Source organism: Chinchilla lanigera, unplaced genomic scaffold, assembly GCF_000276665.1.
Source record: "Chinchilla lanigera isolate Chin_1 unplaced genomic scaffold, ChiLan1.0 scaffold00026, whole genome shotgun sequence".
In the NCBI taxonomy this organism is placed as follows: domain Eukaryota; kingdom Metazoa; phylum Chordata; class Mammalia; order Rodentia; family Chinchillidae; genus Chinchilla; species Chinchilla lanigera.
The window spans coordinates 4,897,213-4,915,025 of record NW_004955427.1 but is presented as its reverse complement, the minus strand read 5'-3'; positions in this window follow the sequence as shown (position 1 = coordinate 4,915,025).

Genomic DNA, 17,813 nt, shown 5'->3' with positions numbered 1-17,813 from the left:
CTACTTCAAAGTGCAGCAGTCATATAATTCTGTTACTCAGTTCACTGGGACTTTTATTCATTTCAGTCTTTTCCTGAGTCCTTAATTACAGTTTTGTCCTGAAATGAATTCTCCCTTATTTCTTCTTCTAATTGTCCTTATCAGCTTTTTTTAAAATGCCTAAAATATATGGAGGAGGAAAACAAACTCCGTGATCACTAACAAATGGATAATACGTATGCCGGTTTTACCAATCAATAGAGGTCACATTTTCTTGGTAGAAAAAAATTTAGAAAAACACACTTTTAGGTCAAGGTTAATCTCAAAATAAGGGTTCAAAATATATCAAAGCTGTGTAGACAACTAGGTTTAACTGAATCAATATTACACTTAGAAAATTCTGTTCAATATTAATTACACAATATGATAAAAAGGTTTTTTTCACTCCATTAATTCCAAATGAATTAGTTGGTAAATTAATTATTTATTTAAATAATATTGATCCTGGAACTTGTTTGATAAATGAGACAATCTTACAAAACTCTTTATAACAAATGAAATAAAATTCACGCCATAAATCAGAGTCAGGATTTATGAAGGTGATCTTTCCTTAGAAATTCAATAGCTTTTTCTTCTTAGATAATTCATTTCATTTTCAATGGAATTCCAGTTTCCATAAGGTAGTTGTTGAGGGTAAAAACAGCTAAGAAACCAAGGTTTAGAACACATAATTCTTCAAATATTTATTGAACATCTACATGTAAATTTCTCTGCTTAGAAGCTTCAATATCTTGATGAAGTCCTTAGTGAAGAGAATCCTAAAATGACATTTACATTTTTATTACAAAATGCAGAAATTCATCTATCCTAAACTACCCAGATATCATCTACATAACAATACCCAAACATTGTCGTAGGAATGAAAAATAGAAAACCTGTCAATACTTAATGCAAGTCTTTATGTTTAGCTTTCATTTTCTAAATTTCTATTGTTTTTGTTTGCTTACGAAATTCATGTGGTCTTTCAATGTAACCTGATTTATCTCATAATATTTGGTTGTTTTCCAGAGCTACCAAAAAAGCGCTAATTTTCTACAATATAATTGAGAACCACTGAATATTATATGAGATTGCAGTGCCCACGGTGGACATGTAGAATAAGAAGCAGTGTGAAGAAAATGGACTCACCAAGACTTCAATGGAAACGGAATGAGGAAAATAACGAATTTTGGATTTTCCACCACTTAATAGCACACGCTTACTTTATTCATTGTCTTATGAGCAATCCATTAAAGTAAAATTCAGAAAAAGAAGCCTCAAATTTACCCACGAGTACAAAGACTACAGGTCGTATATTACTGTACATTATAAATATTTGTAAAGAAATTAAAAACAAGCTGGCTGAACATCAGCTTATTATGAAGAATAAACCAAGAAAGCTCTTGCGTGGGCTGTGCAAAATGAACAGAGTGGAAACTACAATGAAAATATGCAAGAAATTGAGTAAGAAAATATTTTTCACTTGAAGGGGATAGAAGAATTTGAAAAATATGAATAAAATTCTCATTTGAGCATACATGAAGATGTTAAAGTTGAAGATTTCTTTTATATCTGATTGTCCACACTTGTGTGTGCATTGTCATTAAACATATATTATCACCAAAGCCAAGCTATAAAACCACTTCTAACCCGAACCCTATCCCTAAATTTAACCCTAACCCTAAACCTAACCCTAACCCTAACCCTAACCCTAACCCTAACCCTAGCCCTAACCCTAACCCTAACCCTACTCATAACCTTAACACTAACCCTAACCCCCTATAGATCTCTTCTATTTCCATGGGATTTTTAGAAGGCGTTCTTTAATTCTGTGAGATATGCGATTGCTCTTTTGATTGGGATTAGAGTCAATCCCTATAACATTTTTGGAAGTATGGTTCTGTCTACAAAGAACATGGAATATTGTTCCATTTGTTCATATCCCCTTTTATCTCTTTTTTCAGACTACTGTAGTTTTTACCATATAGGTCTCTCACTTCCTTTGTAAGATCGATTCCTAAATTGTTCTTTTTTTGATGCTATTGTGAAGGTATTGTTTCCATCGTTTTTCTCTGATTTTTGAGTGTTGTCTTTGTATTCATCTATGCTACTTAATTTGGTTATTAAATCTGGAAGTCTCTTGGTGGAATTTTTTGGTTCATCTATGTGGACTATCATGTCATCTGGATAATTTAACTTCTTTCTTTCCTATCCTTATTCCTTCTATTTATTTTTCTTGTCCAATTGTTCTGGCCAATGTATCCAGAACTATATTGAACAGGAGTGGTGATAGTGATGTTACAGCAGGCTGAGGTCTGGAGGGTTTGGGTGTGCCCATGAAGAGACTGACTTCCGGTTCCTGGTTCATCTCTCCACTATGGCAAGAATGTAAGAGGTGAAGTGAGCCTGATTCAGAACTGAAAGTCTCTCCACTGTGGGAAGAGAAATTCAGATAACAAAATCGAAGTGAAGCAAATTTTTACTGAGAATATTGCAAAAGGTGGGGCAGAAGATGCCAGATATCCAGTGAGCTATATGGTAGGGAAAAGCTCAAGGTAACTTTCTCAGGATGGCATCTTCATCTTGCCCATATTTATAGGGGATGAGCTTAGTTTCTAAAAATAACTGCTTCTCTTTTTGGTACAGTCTGGGTCTTAGCCTTTGTTGCTGGGGTGAGCCAATGTTTACAGGAGCTATAGGCACATGGCAAAATGTATGCAAACGTCCTTCAAAGGGACCCTCTTGCAGTATATCATGTTAGGAGCAAGTGCATAATTATCTCTATTATGCGAGCTACCCAAACTGTGCCCTATACTGTCCCTTTCTCCCTAACTATCCCTATAGTCAGCATCCTTGTCTTATTTCTTAGTTTGAAGGAAAAGCTTTCAGTTTTTCACTGTTTAGTATGATATTGACTAGTTTGTTATAGATAGCTTTTACCACATGGAGAGAAAGATCTTCTATTCCAATTTTCTGTAGGTTTATTTAATCACAAGTACCTGCTGGACTTTGTTGAATATTTTTTCTATAGCTATTGAGATGATCAAGTGGTTTTTGTCCTTTGTTCTGTTCCTGTGGTGTGTTATATTTATTGATTTGTGTATATTGAGCAATCCCTGCACTCATGGGATGAATCCTACTTGGTTATGGTGTATAATCTTCTTGATGATTTGCTGCATTTGTTTGCCAGTATCTTACTGAGCATTTTTGCATCTATGTTAATTAAGAAGATTGGCCTGTAGTTCTGCTGTGTGGTCGGGTCCTTCTCTGGTTATGGTCAGGGTAATGCTTGCTTCTGGGAATGACTCTGGAAGTACTGCTCTCCTTTCAGTTGGATGTTGAGGAATAGCGGCATGAGATCATCTGTAAAGTTCCTGTGGGATGCAACAGTGAATCCATCAGGATCTTGGCTTTTCTTTGCTGGTAGTTTTTAAATTACTTCTTCAATTTCACTGAATTTCATTGACATTCTAGTTTGTTTTTTAAAGATAGTTATCGGTCTGTTTTGTTACCTCTGCTGCCACCAGTCAAAAATTAGATTTGCGATTTCTTCCATCTCAGTGTCCCCTTGATTTGCCTTGTGCCAATCGAGGGTTATGGGTTGAAGTGGGTGCACAAAGACCACTTTAATTAATTGAAGCTGATTTCCCTTAATCTACCCTTAGTTATTAATCACTTAATACTTATCTATTAAAAAATACTAATAATGCATTTTGTGCCATGATACTCAGATTTATACAAAATTTATCATTTCTCCACAAAAGCAATTTTGTTTAGAGCATATTCTCTATTTCTTCTTGAAGGGAATATGTATTAATACACTGAAAAGTGCAGAAGATCAAGTGCATTGAATTTTAAATATTTAGTTTTTACAATCTTCTATACATTCATACTTTCAATGACCACTTTTCCCTTCCTTCTTTTCCATTCCCCCATCTGAGTTCCTCTTTCCTTTTGAAGTTTCTTCCCAGTTTGCAATATGTATTACACATATCAGATTTTTGTTTTTTTTTTTTTTTTGGTTTTTTTCCAGTAGTGGGAATCGAACTCAAGACCTTGCGCTTACCAGGCAGGCACTGTGCCACTGAGCTAAATCCTCAACCCCACACATGTTGGATCTTATTTACTTCTTCAGCTTCTCACTTTAGGAAGACAACATAATGTTTACACATGTGCGTCTGGTTTATTTCCCTTATGAGTATGGTCTCCAGCTGCGTCCTTCTACCTATAAAAGTTGCCAGTTTATCCTTCTTTGTGGTTGAGTAGTACTCTATTGTATAATAATATCATATCTTTGTTATTCATTCCTTGCTGATGGGCATTAGTGTTGTTTCCAAGATCTAGGTATTACAAATTGTGCTGCTATAAACATGGGTGCACATATATCACTGTGGTATGATTTTTTTTTATTCTTCTGGGAAAATATCCAGAAGGGGAATAACTGAGTCAACTAGGAACCTCCAATTCTAATTTTGAGGAATCTCCATGCTGATTTCTTGCAAGAATGATTTAAAAGGCAAAAAATGACAAATTGTATGATCTTTCAAATAGGCAAAGGACCTTTGAAATAGATGAAATATGGATTAACTGATGTCTGCAAAGTCTTAAATCAAGTAAAAAACTGAATTGAAAATTCTTCTGTGGGTCTTCTTATAAATTCAAATGCCTCAAAATTTCTGGGCCAAAGAACACAGCTACTCAGAGCTTGGAATAACTTTGATGTTTTCCAAGCAATAAGGACTACAAGATAAATACATTTATTTTATTAATTTTTCTACTTCCTAAAGGGAATTCCATTCCATGTCAACAATTTACTCTTTCCCAGAAAGTCATATTTCAGGATTTCAGTCAAAACAAAGGAAATCTACATCCTTAGAAGAGCCACTTACTCTTTTTTATATTTTTATTATGAAAGTTTTCAAACATATATAATAGTTAAAATACATTCATAGTGATCTTTCACATTTTTACTACCAAAGTGACTCTACCTTATTACATACTTATATTTTCTTTTTTATCCATCATTCCCTTATATATTTTTATATTTCAAAGTGAATGTTGCAAAATTGAACTTTTTTATTATGTATATCCAATGTCATAATTAAGTCAATTCTATGCTCTTTGTACTTATTTCAAACTCTAATTTTCACTTATTATAGAAGATGTATTAAAGCACTAAAACATTACTATTTAAAAGTGATTGGCAAAAGGATATGAAATGTGGACTCGATAGCAATCATTTCCACGGAATACAAATCATATTCTCACTTGGCCAATAATTCTTTGTATAACTATATAGTACTTCCATTTTCTGATATCTTTTGCTTATATGGCTCAATCTCCGAATCTTTTTATGTGATTGTTTCCTTGCCCCTATTGCTTCTGCTCAGAAATGACAAAACCACACTAGCACAAATTTAAAGCTTTTCTTCTATTTATAAATTCTGTATTTTTACTGTTTACTGTCCACCTAATTTTTCGTCCTATATTAAAAATGAAATCTAGCAACTGTGATGCTTATTTCCCTCTTTGTTCTGCCTGAAATGCTATCATATTCATTCTTTATTTTGATTTTGTCACCTTGCTGCTTTTATTCCTATAAAATCTATGGAAGTTCACTGGAAACTTCTTGATACTTCCCACAGAAGAGTTTGCTTTTCAAGTACTGTACAAGGGGTTGGGGATTTAGTTCAGCGACACAGCGCCTGACCAGCAAGGGCAAGGTCGTGAGTTTCATCCCCGGTACCAGAAAAAAACAAATAACAACAAAAAAGTATTGTACAAAGTAGCCTCATTAATGACCATGCTACATAGAATTATCAGGTATTTTCTGCCACATACTTTAAAAAAACTACCACTTTCTTACAGAACATCTATTTTTAGGGTTACTGTGGACAGATTATTTTACATGTAAAATTAAAGAAACATGTTTTAAATTAGCAGATTTTAGAAAGCCAGCATTTTTGTCAGTGTGGAATAAATATCTATATTAGGAAAATCTTTTATTAGAGTCCAAAATTTCTGTGCCACAAATTGTCAGACATCCAAACTCTCCTTCACGATGCAACACAGCTGTTAATGGTTGTCCTGTGCATCTGAGGAGGCAAGCCAAAATCTGTCTTCCAGGAGCCTTCACTTGGAAACTTCAGGAAATAATATTTCTGGATGTCCCAAAAGACAAAAACGTTCTCCCCAAATTTTTCCAGGATGTAAATTTGGAAAAAAAAAAAAAAAAAGAAAAAGAAAGAAAGATTTCTAAGAATTGTAAGATCCACCCATGTCTGAAACGCCCTGCCTATGACAGCATGAGGCTCGTTGCACATCTAGCCATGAGCCCTAACAGGATTTACACTGAGATTTTCGTGTGCCTTATTGTGACTATCATTTCCAGGATTTCTGTCTGGTTCTTCTCCAGAATGTCTATCACTTAGTTGAATTCCTTTTTCATATCTGGCACTGTCTTCTTTACATCCTTCTATTGTTTATTTGTACTTTGTTTAAAGCCACTAATCCTTTTATAAATCCGTCTCTTGAATCCTTTCTCTGACATTCATATTCACGTCAGTGGAAAGGGTGATTATTTCTTAAAACATAGGCAGCACTTTAAATCCCTCACAACAAGAAGGAATTATTCTGATTCTGAAACATTTTTATATCACTTGATGGTATTATATATTTTAATTTTTATGGTTCTTGTGAAGGATACGGCAGACCTATACCTTTCGGAGGCTCTATTTTGGATTCCCCTGCTATATATGCATAAATATCTTTTATTTATGCAGGCATATAAATGTTTGAAAATGTTTATATCATACCATAAAAATCAAGACCCTGAAGATATGATACTAGCACTGAGAAATAATACTGCACAGATGTCTTATGACAGAGAAACAGTAAATTGAAGTATGTGATATCCCAGAATTTGTAGCTGATTGTTTTGGGGGGAGGTGTGAATCATCCTAACTCTTTCATAGAGTGATTAACCTAACTGCGCCTCTTTCACCCAGGACTTAAAATGGGAATAGTAAAATATTGTGCATAGCTCATAGATTTATTGTTAAAAGTATGGATGTTACTGTGTGAAAAATACAAGTGTGTTCCACACATAATACTCAGTATATAAGAACTGATATAGAATACAGAGTGATTTATTGGTACATAACTGTCTGAATATTCCAGTGGGCAGTTTAACAAATGAATCATGGAAGTAACAAATGAGAGATATTTGGATTTTCATCAAATGTTTCTATTAAAAATCTTGGATATACGAGTAGAACACTACTTTTGAATATAAGCTCACACCAATTGTACTTCCAGCTGAACTGGATAGAACTCTGCAATAATCAGTCACTAATATGGCAAAAAGAAAAGAATAGGTATATGACATACTAGAGAAATTTCTAATGAGTGATTTATGGTTAAGATAAAATTGACAAAATTAATGAACTTTAATTAAAAGAAACAATAATTAAAAGTATCAAGACAAAATAGCAAAACATTTTCCAATATAATATTGTTCAAACTTAGTTTTTTCCATACTTATACTCATTTCACGAAAAAGGTAGAGTAAATGTGCAGAATGGAGTATGAGAAGAATAGTGTGGGTGTGGGGGCTTGATTTAACATCTTTAGTTTTATGCAGATAAAAGAAATACATTTAATTGTGTTAGTAGTCTTTTGGGGGATAGAAAATGCAAAAGTGCCAAATGACAAAATTTCATGAAGCAAACACAAAATTACTATGTAATGACTGTAGACATTTTTTGGGGGGGGTGGTGAGACAGGGTCTCACTATGTAGTTTGAGATGGTCCTGAACTCACTATATAACCCAGGCTGGTCTTGAGCTCACAGCAGTCCTTCTGTCTCAGCCTCACAAGTGCATAACGGATCTCTTACTTTTTCATGAATCAAAATTAATCTTCAAAGTTCAGTGGATATGAAAAATTCAGTAAGTTTTACCTCATTGTCCTCTCCCTCAGAAAACAGCACTAGCACCCAATGTTTTCTTTCTTAATATGGCCCCTCTGGTGAATGCCTCCGTTTATCCCATCTTTTTCAGCAATTTGAATTCTGAAAACTATACAACTGATTTCTTAGACTTGAATCTTTTCACTCTGTATAATGAGAAATGCTTAATAACTTTCTTTTCCTTAGGTATTTATATTTAATTCATAAAGAATTCATTTTTCATATCTATTTACAGCTCTCACGAAACCTGTATGGAATCTTATAGCATTCTTTAATTTTACTGATGCAGTCTTGTGACAGAATACATAAAGTTTACATTCTCATAGTACAGAATTAATACATTCAATTTTCTTTCAAAGGTAAAAGGAAATATGTAACTTGACATTTACTGTGATAAATTTACCTCTGTCCTTTTAATTGGTGATGTTTGCCCCTAGGTATCTTTTAAAATGTCTTTTTCTTTGAAGAAATAGATATAATGCTTTGCTAAGACCCTACTTAGTGTTACTTTATTCATTTTGATTCTTTTGTTTTGTCAGATATGATTCAAACAATTATTTTTTCTTATTTATTCACGTTAATGATTTCACGTAATCCTTTGAAAGAATCACATCCCTTTTCAGGTGGAGGGGCTTTTATTCGCACATATTTTTTGCACAAACTTTAGCTATGTGCCTCTCTGTAATCTCAAACCTGGGGTGATGATTAAGGGGTATGGCGGCAGAGCAACACTTCCAATAATTACTGAAAAAGTCTCAATGTCATGGTAGAAACACGGGATCTGTGTGCCGCAGAAACTTGCCTCTAGACAAAGATACGTACTTTGCATATGCATTGCTTCTAAATATAATGGGTATAATTTAGAAGGTCTTGCCTTCATTTTTCACATAAGGTTTTTGTTGTTTTTTTTTTTTTTTCAGTTTTTGAAACAGAGTCTTGCTATGAAGTTCAGCCTGGCTGGCCTCGAACTCACAGCAATCCAACTCCTTCAGCCACCAGAGAGCTGGGATTACAGGCATGTGCAACCACACCTGGAGGTATTTTTATAGCGAAGTTTCTCTTATTTTTTTCCTCAACTACAGTAATAATTCACATCTCTAATTCTTACCTGGAAAGTTTTCTTTAAAAGTCAGGGCAAAAAAAAGAAAAACGTCAAAGCATTCTACATTTTAATACTACTCTATCACACTGAAAATAATTTTTGAATGTTAGCCAATTGTGACAAACAAGGACCAACACTTTTAATGTCATTTTTCCACGTATCTGTATCTGTTTTACCTATAATTACATATATCCACGAATATAAAGAATGTATACACACGTGTGTAGGCGACACAGATACACCCATGATCATATGAAATAGAATATAATCTCAGGACCATGGAGAGTGTTTTGCAGAGTTGTGTAGATTTTTCCTTTAAAAAAATTAGAAAGATGGAATAATTTAAAACTAAAAAGTCCTCCAGAAATTCAGGAAGGGAAAGGATTATTAAACTAAATAACCTGTCATAAGTTTCACCACATTTTGTCAGTAGAGCTCAGTGGAAATGTAGCCAAGAGGGTACAATTTTGATTTTAAGCTACCTCCTATTCTAAGCACCTCTGTACATACTCTGATTTTTCTGTATCCTTCATATTTACTGATCAGTGGTCTGTTATGATCATCTTAATACTTTCTCAGCATTTTTGAGCTCCAGTGTTATCTTGTTTTTGTCCATGAGGATCTCCCCATATAGTGCGGGCTAGCATTGATCTCCTCGTCACCCCAAAATAGCCTACCGAATGCTGGGACTACTCGCAAGGGCCACCTGGTTTGCAGTGGAGCTTGAGCATGCATTTCTTCCTAAAGTAGTGATAACAAAGCTAAAAGTTTCTCTAGTACCCACTCCTTCACTCATAGCAAACCCATGGTTGTATACACATGCCAAATTTGGTGACCACATTCCATAATTTTCTTTAGCAGATTCTTTTGGCATCTAATTTGATATTGATAAGAATACTGTGTTTGTCTCCTAGAGTCCAACAGGCCTAGCAAAATCTTGTCTACTTTTCTATCAATCAAAACTTAATGAAATTTCAGAATATTAACTTTTGCTAAATGTAGGGTGTATGCACACTTTTAATTTTTCTGTAAGATAAAAAATCATAGGTAAAAGAAATTAATTTTAAAATGCTAATCCATTTATGGAAACAAATACTAACATTTTCTATATTGAACTAAGAATTATTGTTAATGACAGAAGAAGAGGAATGCTATAATTTCTCCTGTCAGAGAATCCATTAGCTGAGACCCACAGTCACACAGTAACATGATTGTGATAATTATTGTAATGGACTTCACCATAGAAAGAAGAACAAAGAAAAACATTTCCAACACTTTTGACAGGTTAGGTGCATTCATTTGTTAAGAGTGTTTAATTAGTGTTAAGATAATCTGTATGATCAAAGTCAAAATAGTGGCTGATCTTAAGAACAATTTAAAAACTAGGGAAAGAAATCCAAACTTCACAAAAGTTTTCTCCTTAAATTCAAAAAGTTTATGTGTGTGGGTGTGGATGAAGGAGTTGGAGAACAAAATTATACCAAAGGAAAGATAACAATAAATATATAGACGGAAAAAAGTAAGACAAGGAAAATACATGGAATTTGGATATTTGGTAAAAAAAAATCTCAGTTACAATGAGATAATCCTTACACTTCATTATCTCTAGTAATTTTCTTGAACTGTTTTCAGCTCATATATGTGTGATTCTTGAGCTGTCAGCTCCCTGAGACTGTCTTTCTTCAGGGGATTCCCCATTGCCAGGAAGCTCTGTGTCTCTTTCCCTGTTCTAAACTATAGTGGTCATATATTTCATTCAGTTATACCTGTGTTTACCAGAGACCTGATCCTATGTGTTAAAAAAGAGTGAATGTTTAATGTGGTGTTGCAGTCATCCAGCATGGAAACTATGGTAGGGTATATCATTCTGAACACCATCCTCTGCATAATGAAAGTAAAGAATTGATAAAAATAAAAGTGTGGGTGTGTAAACACTCCGAGGAAACAAGGTCAAAGGGTGAAATCAGAAATCAATGCATCAAATACCTAATATATGTCTAATATTAAGAAAAAGTTTTAATTTTAATATCATTTTGAAAAAAAGCATATATAGTAAGATATAGCAAGTAAATTGCTTAAGGAAATATATATTTGAAAATAAAAGTAATAAATGGGTTGTCATAATTTACTATGAATTTCTAATCATTCTTGATCCCGCGTATTTTAATTCTCACCATCCTTCTTGCATTTTTTTCTGTATTTGTAGTCTAAAAAATACATTTATTTACTACAGACACTATTATAGGCAGTTATTTTGGATAATTATCTACATTTAGGTTCTGGTGTACAGGAACTTACATAAGTAAATTTCTCCAAGTTTCTTTTTTTGTTTTTTTTTTTTTTTTTCGATACTGGCAATCGAACTCGGGACCTTTGTGTTTGCTAAGCAGGTGCTTGTACCACTAAACTATATCCCTGGCCCAATTTCGCTATGTTTCCTGGCAGAACTAAGATATGTTTCTTCTCTTAGGTATACAGACTCTATATGATGACTCAAATAATATATCTGTTTTTTGAAATATAGTAAGTGTCTTGAGGAAGGATTAACTACACTTAAGAATTTCCTTCATAAGAAATAACATCTAATTTTAAGGATAACAGAAAATTCGTACAACAGAAAGATATTTGCACTAAATATAACAGGAGATCAAAGGATTCAGTCAGTCATCACTTTTTATTAAAAATAATCTTTTAAGGCAAATATTCCCCCGCATACACTGTTGTAATGCCTGGAATACAATGACAAGAGCAAGCACATGAAGTATTCAGAAAAATCAAAATTTTAAGGTATAAGGTATGATCAAAACATATGGCAAATATTTAAATACTTTAAAAATTATTACAGTAAAAAATGCCTTGCTACTTAGTGGTGCAAGATATGGTGAATAAGGTGGATTAAGATACACCACGTATCATTTTTTCATCACACGCCAGAGAGACACTCATGAAAGGAGATTTCAGATCTGCTTTAGAAAGTAGCTAGAATGATAGGATACGTGTGTTCGCAGGGAAAAGAAAGATACTGTGAGGAATATTAAGGGTAATATATCATTTGCTGTCATAGGTATTTTAAAATTAAACATTTATCAGGTATTTGGATTTCTCCTTTCACATTCTGTATAGGAAAGAAATTAATCAACGAACCTCATAAATCAAGTAACCACATAAAACACTCTAACAGAGATATAGAGACAGGAACACGTATGTGGACAAGAACTAAAGGAAGGCAGACGGTGGCGCTCAAGGCAGCTGGTCAGAGGCACTTCTGATCACATACAGGGAATGCCGCAGTGAGTGTGCGTGTTTGAGAGAGACAGATAAAAGTAGGCGACAAATGGTACTGATGATGATGGTGGGATCTGATTACTCAAATATCCTTGCCGGAAAATGAATCAAAACACTGATCTCACGCGTTTCACGCATATGCACACAAGTATAGTTTTAAATGAAGCATGGACCTAAGCATAAAACGCAAATTTATAAATTTTTTAAAATAAGCTAAGAACATCTAGATGCTCTTAGTTCTCAGGAGTTACTTTTTAGATTTTCCCGACAAGGTGTTGCTATGTAGTTCAGCCTGCACTTGAACTCACTCTGTAGCCCAGCCTCAAATTCAGGACGCAGGGCAATCCTTCTACCTCAGCCTCCCAGGCGCTGCGCTACAAGCATGCACCTCCGTGCCCAGCAGGGGTAACTTTTTAAATAACATTATACACACAAAATCATGAAAGAACAATTGGTAATTTGAATTTCAATACATTAAAAGGATGAAATATCAAATTAGAAAATATTTGCAAAGGAATTAACTGTTTAAGAATTTGTATCCAAAGTACACAAAGATTCCTAAAACTCAATAATATGAATCTAAAAATGTAATTACAGTTTGCGCATGAGGTATGAACAGGTATCCCACCAAAGCATGGATACAGATGGCAAATTCATATTTCAGAAGTTTCCCACATCTCATCAGGAATTGCAAATAAAAATAAACCAGCAAAGTAGAGGATGTGTTGTCATGAGGTTTTCCTATTCCCTTTTCTGCAACTTTACGGTAGCCTTGAAAACCAGCTGCTTTGTATCACAGAAGTAAAATGAATTTCTAAGTCCTCCAAAAGTCTAATCCACAAAAATTGTAATAAAGTGATGTGCTTGGAAACCACCTGGAAAGAGCTTGAATTATCAGGCTGGCTGCGGATCTAGAATACCAAGCTTGTAACAGGGATATGCACAAACCCAAGCAGGAGGAACATTTAAGAACTTCAATGAAATTTAGTGTACAGCTAGCTGTCATATCTTCTTATGCAGAAGGTGCAATGAATCCCATGCTGAATAAGCACGATTAGGGCCCCACAGTAAAACTGCAGAAGTAAAAGACAGAAAAATTCTGAAAATAACTAAAGAAGAGTAGAACAGTTCTCTAGGGGGCATGCTGGTAGGTTGGTGCATGCCCATAATCACAGCATTCAGCAGGCTGAAGCGGGAGAGTCACCATAAATTCTAGGCCAGTCTGGAATCCATGATCAGATGAAGGCCAACCTGGACTACATAGTCAGGCGCTGTATCATAAAACAAAAACGAACAAAAAGAGAATTCTGTAAGTTATACTTTGAGAAGGACTTTTAATACAGGTGGAGAAAGACACACCCTTTGTATTTTTAAATGGTTGCAAACCTAATCTACTTGTGGGTAAAGGTGTTTCTGATATTCACTGTTTAAAAACAATGACAATGATAATTTATGAATTAAATGATTTATAAATAATGGTTAACATTATTATTGAATTATGAAGGTAAATATTAACAGATTTATTTCATTGTACAGAAAAATAATGTTATATTGATTATGGTAACTGAGTCACAAAGTTAGAACAAAATTTATGATAAAATAGTCAATTGTGTATAAATTTTTGAATTTATCTAGGAAAAATGCAGTTAAAATAGCCAGTAACTTCAAAAAGTAAGAAAGAAAAAAATAGAAAAGGAGAACTACATTTAACTTTAAAAACTGTTAGAAGAGATAAAACAAAATATAATAAATATATTAAATTTCCCAATTAAAGGACAAAGATGGTCAAATTTGCTTAATGAGAGACAGTGAACATACATTGTTCAGAAGAGCAACTCAACACAAAGACCTAAAGACGGTAGTGGTAAGAGAAAGGCCAACAATTTTACTAAGAAAATTGAACAGGAAATAAGATATGTGTATTGGAAATGTGCACGTGATACATGTAAACAGATTCTCTTTGAATGTTTTGATGGGGTCACATCCCGATAGACTCATCTAAAGTTGAAGCTATCATAAGGCAAAAGCATAGTAATTCTATTTTTACAACCAATATACTGAAAGTATTGCATAGTATGATTTACCCTTAGTATAGTAGAGCTGATAGAGCTTCAAATCCCTGTCCAAGAGAGAGAATCATGTCCAAATATTACCTGTCTGGGAAAACATCAAAATTTAAATATCAAATAAGGTTTCTACTTTTGTGTATCACTTTGTATATTGCTTTTACATGATCATAAATTTTAAGAATTGAAAATGAAACCAGCATGTATCGTGAGTTACCTGCATATGTATAATCAGATGTATAATGAAAAAGAATTTATGCTCAATTATCACTCTAATGTCATTCTTTACTTTATGAAAAAATAAAACAAAACTTCATAAGAAAATGATAAAACAATAACTACTACCCTGTGATTAGTTATCTTTAAAGAAGTTATTCACAATACAACACATAAAGCAAAGATTTAAAGAAAAATGATTGCACACTCTTTTCAATGATCTAAGGTAGACTAGTGTTAAATGTTAAATGTTGTTAAATGTTGTTAAATGAAACAAATTAGCATATATATTAAAATATTTTGAAACAATGAAATATGTAATTTGGGGAAGTAGTGGGACTTCTCTCTACTTTGTATTTATATCTTTTATTTTGCTCTTTACTTATAAATTTATATATATATCGTGTTTGTCATGTAAAAGAAAACATTCAGTATTTCATTTTGTCTGTTAAAAAAATGGGCAACTGGAATAAATCGAAACTCTACAGATCATGATCAGCTGACAGTACACAGTAAATTGAAATGTCTATCACATATTTATGTAGAATGTTTTGATTAAAATATGAAAAATGGATAAATTAAGAATTATAATAAAGGTATTAAGATATCTATGTATTGACAAAACAAAGGACTTTATTAAAGGAAGAAATGTTGTCATTCATTTTAAGTATTTGAGAATCATTTGTCAAATATAAATTAGCTCAGCAATAAATACTTGTAACATTTTGCAATAAATAGCTCTTATATGATTTAGCTAATCACAATTTAATGAGGTTAAAAATCAAATAAAATGTTTTATATGAATTAAAAAGTTGTGACGTTAAATCATAAATATAAACAGCACAAATGTTAAGATATAATCATAGCAAAGTAATATCTTTAATAGTAAAGAATACTGAACAATAAAAACTAATAAAAATTTAAAATTATCATTGTATAGTATAGAAGTAAGGTAGTGGCTGAAACACATAGCCAACTTAAAATTCTATTTGGTCACAGGAAAAGTGGAGCATTAATGAGCTAACCATGCAGCTCAGAGTGAACAGAGAGCTGGAAAGCACAGTAAACATAAGAAAAGATATTTCAAGAGTAAAGTAGGAAATATTCATGCAACAAATGTTAAAGTAAAAAGTGTAATGACAGAGTAAATGTCAAAGATTCCTTAAAAGTAATAAAACATTAATTTTTAAATTTGGTAATAATTATAGCAATAGTTAATTTTCAAAAGTCCTGGGTGAATATTTTATAAATTAATTTCATCAAATTTAAAAATCTGAACATGTAAAATTATCTGGATAAGGTATAATTCGCCAAATGAAAAAGAAGAAATAGAAATTCTGGCTAGAATGAAACCCTTGATTTGAGCAATATTAGAAATTCCACTCATTTGAAAAGAAATTCAAAAAGAAAGAAAAATATAGTTATAAAATTTACATGAGCAAGTCCAAACATACACAGAAATGTCTATTGAATTCAATTAAAAAAAATCACTGGGTAAAACTCGTGAAGGAAATTTCCACTAATTTTATATCTGTATTGAACTGACATCTAGACAGACTACATAAAAATATTGTTGCTTAATCTTATTTGTGTACATAGATGAAAAGATTCTAAACCAAATATTAACAAATTTATTCAGTGTGCCTAGGAAAACACACACACACACACACACACACACACTCCCATTTGGAATGTCCAAACATCTAAAAACAAAAGAAAAAATGTATACATAACTGATAAACAATGTGGTAAATAAAGTTTATGTAGAAAATTACAAAATATGAGTGAGTTAGTTTACAGAATTTCTTAGACCAGAGACATGTTAATTTGAAACACTAAATGTAAAAGTATCCTGATTCCCTCCCATTTTTCTGTAGGTGCAGTAAAGTTCTATTCAACATTGTAGTAGGTTTTTTCTAATTTTTTAACCCCAAAATTTGCCAAAATGAGTTTTGAAAATCAAATGAGTGGGCAAAAGACAAAAAAAAAAAAAAAAAAAAAAAAAGAAAAGAAAAAAAACCTGGCCAAAACAATTATTAAAAAGGAAAAAGAAATTTGGAGATTTACTGTCCATTCTCAAAAATTATCATAAGGATAAAATTTTCAAGATGATGTTGCATTTAAAAGGAACAAATACATCTCTGAATATAACAGTACTAAAAAGTCTATAATTATGCCCACATGCATATAAATTTGAAGTTGCCAGATAGAACAAAATTTGTCTCTGTGTATCACAAGGAACTAGGAGGTATCTCATGCAACAAGGAAATAACACAATCCCTGCACCACAAGAGCAAAAATGATAAATTTCAACAATATTTTTCTAGATCAACCTAGTTACACACACACATAAACTCTATCATATGCTTTTTTCACAGTGAAAGAATATAGTTTGCCTTAGTTTATGCTAAATTACAGTGGAGAATATTTACAGGGTGAGAGTGACATAGCATTTGTTAAAGGGTAGATGCCGTCGTCATCAAATGCAAATTTAGAACAAATCAAAGATTATTTTGAGAACATTCTACAGGAATCTTCACAATGAAGCGGGCTTCATCACATTGTGTGTGGGACAATGAGGAAAACAGTGACGTGAAATCAGACAAGTGGAAGAAATGGAGCGTCTTTCATCTGAAGAGTGTTTTGACAAAGTAAGTGGACCAATACGTAGGCACTTTCCCCGCAAGAGTGCTTCAGCAGGGAGGTCCCAGTTCTGACGAACTGCATAAAAAATTTGACTGAGGCTATTAAGGAAAGTTGAAAGTAAACCTGAAGAAAATTATCCTTTATCTGTTTTTTTTGTTGTTGTTATTTTAAAAATAAAAGAAGAAAAACATATTCACAAACAGACATTCATTTAGAAAATAGCATGAGAACAATACATGCAATACAGAGTTACAGACAAAGTTGTAGGAAATTAACAATGGTTGTTTTAGTCTGTATTGATATCTTTGAAGTGGTTTCTCAGGAAAACAAATAGAGACATGCAAGATTGATCAAATAATTAGTCTTTAACTATTCTTTTCCATAAAGCGATAGAAGTTAGTAGTACAACTGTGTTAGCTATCCTGTATATACATTCATACATAATTTCCCCTTCTTTCCCTTCTCTTTTCCCACACCCCAGTTGCCCTTTACCTTTGAGTATTTTCCTTTC